Consider the following 6,363-nt stretch of genomic DNA (forward strand, 5'->3'; position numbering starts at 1 on the left):
CCCATCCATGGTCTTTCTCTCCTGCACTGTCCCTCCACCCTTTCAAGCATGATGTCCTTCTCCAAGGACTATCCCCTGCTGGCAACATGCCCAAAGTATGTTGAGATGGAACTTCAAAATCTTTGCCTCCAAGCAACAGTTTGGTTTCACCCTTTCCAGGATAGATCTGTTTGTTCTCTTGTACCGATAACATAACCTTGATTGTTGAAAGTGAAGAAAACTTGAAACACTTACTGAAGATGATCAAAGACTATAACCTTCAATGTGGATTATAGTTCAACATCAAGAAAATGAAAAATCCTCACCATTAGACCAAAAGGCAGCATCAGATAGATGGAAAAAGGAGTTAGAATGTCAACAATTTACTTTTACTTGGATCCACAATCAACACCCTTGGTAACAGCAATCAAGAAATCTAAAGACATGTTGCATTAAGAAAAATCTCCTGTCAGTGACCTCTCCAAAGTACTAAAGTGCAAGGATGTCAATTTAAAGGCTAAGCTGACATAGCTATGGTATTTTCAGTTGCTTCCTATGCATGTGAAGGTTAAACAATGAATAAGGAAGACAGAATAAGAATGGATGCCTTTGTTTTGTGGTGTTAGAGAACAGTATCGAATATCCCATGAACTGAAAAATAAATACATGTTTTGGGATGGTCAAAAGCTCATCTCACTTGCTTTAAGCATGCTGTCAGAAGTGGCCATTTCTTAGAAAAGGATGCCGTGCTGGGAAAGGCATAGGTTCGGTGAAGGAGAGGAAGACTCTCAAGAAGTTGGATTGACAACCCAGCAATGGGTAGGGCATAAAAGAGATGATAAGAACGGCACAGGATATGGCAAGGTTCCGATCAATTGTTCATAGTGTTCTATAAGTCATGGTCACCTCTGCATCACCTAACAACAAGAGCAACAGCAAGGCGTATCTCCTACTTTTGAAAAGTTCACTTTACACAACTTTTGCATAAAGAATTGATATATACTTTTTCATTTATATACATTGTGTTTCACACACATATTCCTTCATTCACAATGTGTTTCATATAATCTTTCCCATCCACTGTGTATTAGAAAATTAATCACCATTGATCTATGCCCCCATTGATCTATTACCCCATCTTCTGAGGTCCCCACTGGATCTTTCCTAATTCCTTCACCCCCTCGCTCTGTCCACCAAACTCTGATGCGGTGATTTCTCCCTCTTTCCATTTTCAGCCCCCATTCCTCCACCCTTCCACTTTGGACTTTTATACACATTTTACTAGTTATCCTTCTATTTTTACAATCATAATTTTATGTAGTATTTGTCCTTAAGAGGCTGACTGAGTTCATTCAGCATACACCACTTTTACAGATGCCCTATCTTAGTACCAAAAGACACTTGAAGATGATTTTTGCTTTTATGAAAAAAGGTCAAAACCAAAACTAGTAATTAATGTTCACTAAGATAGCAAGAATCCCCCATAGCAAGAGTGGTGTTGCCAAGCTGCTTTCTTGGGAATAGCACTAAACATTACATCATCAATCCACCAAAGTTTTGGACTGTGTCTGTAAACACAGAAAATATGCCATTTGAGCAATTATTTTGCAGGAGAAGGATGGATAGTCTCCTCCCATGTGATTAGTGACTCCGAAAACCCATGGGAGGGTCTACTGTGGGTCAGTTCCAACCTAATGGTACTCAACAAAACAACAGGAACACTAAAAAATTCTTTCCATAAAAATGAATGGTCATTTCTTCTTTGCTTTATGTTACTTCTGCTTATGAAAGGTTTCACAGGAACACTATATTTTGAATGTAGATGAAACCTGTATACACAGTATAATACATATATATCCTAATATATGCATGTAGACAGATACAACAATATATAGAATATAATGTTAAAACATACATAATATTGAAATATTATAAGGATGATTAATGGTAATATTTAGTATTACAGTATAATGTTAAAACACACGTATAATACTAAAACTTCACCTTTTCTGAGCTGCTGTAAATTTGACTGTGAAATAAAAATTTGCAAAAATATTTTTAAGCAACCTACTGCAACCATCTGTTTTCTTCCAGTGCATGATATCAAGGGTTGAAATTAATATGTATCCATATCCTGTCTGTGTGAAATCTTTAGGACCGAATCATTGTGTTTTTCAAGTATTTCTGTTCATCATTTTTCATACATTTCTTGCATGGATTTCTAACGCTATTTCCCTCTCAGTTCATTGCTCTGTCAGTTATCAGCATCTTTATTAGAATAGCCACCTGAGATGCCCAGGATCCTCTTATATTTTTTTATTTTAGAATATTGGTGGTTTGAGAAGGAACTGAATATTAAACTTAATATTAAAGAACTTCATTGTCCATATACTTTTTTTTTTATTCAAGAAAGCTTTTATAAAAGTAATGTGAGCAAAGGTGAATTCAGATGCACCGAACAGAGTGAGGAATGGGCAAAACTGGGGAAACTGGGGGTGGGGTGCAAATGCACAACATTCAGCAATTATGAGGACTTCCACGCCAAGGTCAGGGGCTGAGGAAACCCACCCAGGAGGCTGTCTTCTGTAGGATCACTGAACGTGGGGGAGCCTGATGCTGATGAAGTTACTTCAGAAGATGGAGAGTGAAACACAAATTTCTTTATGCTGCACAAGTGTTGGACAGAAGGTACTTCCTTGGGTGTTACCATCTTCACTTCACCTCAAGAGACCTGATTTCTGAAGTGGATGAAGAGCCCTGCCCCGAGGAAGAGCAGACCCAGAAGGAAGCCCCCGATTCCACTCAGCATCTTGCTCTGTGCAGATCCGGATTGTGCTCTCCATTCCACGGTGACAGGACTCTCCAGGCTCGGATGCTCCACTTGGCAGGAGTAAATCTCTCCACTCTGAGGAACGGCTTCAAGCATCAACAGCATCTGGAAGGTCCAGTCTCCATTGCGGACCTGGCCTGTGGACACAACCCCAGCCTCCTCTTCCTGGCCATTCTGGAACTATTTGACGTCAATGTGTCCTGGATAGAAACCACTCACAGAGCACACCAGGAGGCTGTGGTGCTGCAGGGGCTCCGTCTTTGAAGGGTACACAGTCACCTTAGGCTCAGTTCGCCGCCGCACCAGGAAGTTGTCAAAGACCCCGTAGTTGTGTTTGCACACCGTCTCCACCTCGGCCCTTCTCAGCTCTAGAAGGTCCTTCTGTCTGTTCCAGTACTCGGCATCCAGCCGCCCCAGCTCCGTCACTGCCCTGTGCTCGCCCACGTCGCTGTCGAAGCGCGCGTACTCCTCACGGTTGTAGAAATATCTTTTCAGATACCGCACCCGCTCCGTCCCGTTGGTGAAATGACACTCATGCTTAGCCTGCTCCAGGAAATGTGCCTGGGGGAGATGAAGCCTGAACACAGATTTTACGAAAATCAAATAAACCAGCGGCTCCAGGACTGTCCATATACTTTTAAAAGGTTCTAAATTCAGGACTTGAGTCTATGACAACCTTATCTAAAATAGATACTCTCATCACTACAACCTTTGAAATTCTAACTTTTACCATATTTATGGTTTATAGCACTTGTTAGTATTTGGCATGTATTTATTCACGTTCCTGTTTCTTTTTTTTTTCTTTCTCATTACTATGTAGGTCTCATTATGTCAGTTAGCTTTTTTATCTCTGCATCTCTAGTACATAACACATTACATGGCACATGAAGGCTCTCAACAAATGTTTCATAAAGCAGTTAATTGATGCTTGCGTATTAACTGCACATTTTTGTTGTTGTTATGTGCTGTCGAGTCATTTGTGACTCATAGCGACCCTATGTACAACAGCCCTAAACCCTGTTCTATCCTATGCCAGTCTCATTGCCTCTGACACACCCATCCCGATTACCCCAGTCACTGAATCAATCCACCTCATAGAGGGTCTTCCCCTCCTGCGCTGTCCCTCTACTCTACCCAGCATGCTGTCCCTCTCTAAAGACCTGTCTTTCCTTACAACATGTCCAAAGTATGTCAGATGAAGACCCAGAATCTTTGCCTCCAAGGAGTAGCCTGGTTTAACCCTCTCAGATGAATCTGTTTGTTTTCTTGGCAGTCCAGTAGCCTATAAATACTAAATCAAAGTTATAACAAGTATATAAGTAGGAATCCTCTAACTAGACCCTTAAGGACAAATTAATCTATTACAGCACGTAAATTTCCTTGAGTTTTGCCTTCCATGGCTATACAAAGTGGACTGAGTTTATTATCCACATGCTTTCTAAAGAGTTTTCTAGTAAATGCATTTTTTTTTCTTTGAAAGTAGTGTAAACATTAATTAGTGTTAGGAAATTTAGCAGTTTTGGAACTCACTAGTGAAAAGAACTATGTCTCATTCAATTCTATATATTGCCCCTTATCTAACAAGATTAATAAGTATTGTTGATCTAAAAAAATTAAAAAGCAACTTTTTAGTTTTCTGATTAGTGTTATAAGTGTCTAGACCCCTGATGAAATGAAATCTCATTGATAGTAGTTGGTTTCAATGACTAATATTCCTTTCATGGTATCACTATCATCCTCAATGCAAAGAAAGCAGCAGCCCAATATTTCTCCAGAGTACTAAGATGTACTTTGTAGTACAAATTCAACTCCTTTCTGCCTAAAAATAAGGAAAAGACTAAATTTTATTTTTGACCTTTCACTAGTACTTGTTGTTGTTGTTGTTATGTGCCGTCGAGTCTCTTGCGAATCATAGCGACCCTATGTACAACAGCCCTAAACTCCGCTCTGTCTTGTGCCAATCGCACTGTCTCTGACACTCCCATTCCAATTATTCCAGTCACTGAATCAATCCACCTCATAGAGGGCCTTCCTCTCCTGCACTGTCCCTCCACCCTCCCAAGCATGATGTCCCTCTCCAAGGACTGGTGCCTCCTTATGACATGTCCAAAGTATGTTAGACGGAGCCTCAGAATCCTTGCCTCCAAGGAGCCACCTGGTTTAACCCTTTCCAGGACAAATCTGTTTGTTTTCCTAGCAGTCCATGGTTATCTCAATACTCTTCTCCAGCACCACAGCTCAAAGGCATCAATTCTCCTTCTATCCTCCTTGGTCATTGTCCAACTCTCTGATGCATAACAAGTGATTGCAAAAACCATGGCCTGTATCAGACGCACCTTAGTCTCCAGAGAGACACCATTGCTCTTCAGTACTTTGGAGTACTTTGGAGTGGTCCCTAACAGCAGACTTTCCCATGGCAATGCGCCTTTTAATTTCCTGGCTGCTGGTGCCAAGACTGTTGACTACTGAGCCAAGCAAACTAAAGCTGTGTACAATCTCAATCTCTTCACCATCCATCCTGATGCTGCCAATTGGTCCAGTGGTGAGAATCTTTTGTCTTCTTGACATTGAGTCTCAATCCATACTGGAGGCTGCAGTCCTTGACACTCTGCAGCAGGCGCTTCAGGTCCTCCTCAGTTTCAGCAAGCAGGGTTGTGTCATCCGCATAACGCAGGTTGTTGAGAAATCGTCCACCAATCCTGACCCCACATTTCTCCTCATAGAGCCCAGCCTCCTGGATAATCTGTTCTGCATATAGGTTGAAAAGGTATGGAGATAGGATGCATCCCTGGCGTACGCCCTTCCCAATTTTGAACTATGCAGTGTTCCCTTGCTCTGTTCTGACGACTGCCTCCTGGTCCAAGTATAAGTTTCGCATTAGAACGATCAAGTGTTCTGGGATTCCCATTCTTCTCAGAGTCAGCCATAGTTTGTTACTAGTACTTAGTCATTTTTAAATTTATTTGACATGAAGTTAACTTCTTGATTTATTGTTTATCATTTTCTGAAGTAAGAGTGTGTGTGTATGTGTGTGTGTGTATACCATGCTACTGAAGTAATTTATTCCATTTCTGCTCCAATACTTTTTCACATTCCCAAACATACTTGAGGTGATAATTATATCATTATCTTTTGTCAAGATACAGTTGGAATTTAAGTGACTTATAGTGGCAGCAGAGATGGTTACATTTGGTTTGGATTGATTATTCTTAAAGATTAAATTCAATAGATGTGATTTAAGAGACATAACTTTCCTCCATTTTCACTTTATTCCAAACCATTTGTTAAAAACCATTTGGCATACATGATGACATACACAAGCCACTTAAAAAGTATGTGTATATGTCATCTTCCACTTGACAGAAGAGATAGTTAGGTTGTCTGAGGAGAAAAAGCTCTAAAATGCAATTTTTCCCCTCAAAACATGTCTTGATTAGATTATTCTACAATTTGATGATTAACAAATTCAAACCTCGAGTTGCTATAATCAAGGATGATTTAGGCAGAATATTAAATGATCCAGGAAGTATTAAAAGAAGATGGAAAGAATATAC

General features: G+C 40.3%; 1 protein-coding gene and 1 pseudogene across 1 annotated transcript in view; one reads left to right on the plus strand and one right to left on the minus strand.

The window, feature by feature from the left end:
- Positions 1 to 6,363, plus strand: part of CNKSR2 (connector enhancer of kinase suppressor of Ras 2) — a 287,354-nt gene that overhangs the window by 216,035 nt on the left and 64,956 nt on the right. The gene's annotated exons all lie outside the window — the stretch shown is intronic.
- Positions 2,702 to 6,363, minus strand: part of LOC102847419 — a 5,308-nt pseudogene continuing 1,646 nt past the window's right edge.

This window comes from Elephantulus edwardii, unplaced genomic scaffold, assembly GCF_000299155.1.
Source record: "Elephantulus edwardii isolate Elephantulus edwardi_28Jun2011 unplaced genomic scaffold, EleEdw1.0 scaffold00260, whole genome shotgun sequence".
Lineage (NCBI taxonomy): Eukaryota > Metazoa > Chordata > Mammalia > Macroscelidea > Macroscelididae > Elephantulus > Elephantulus edwardii.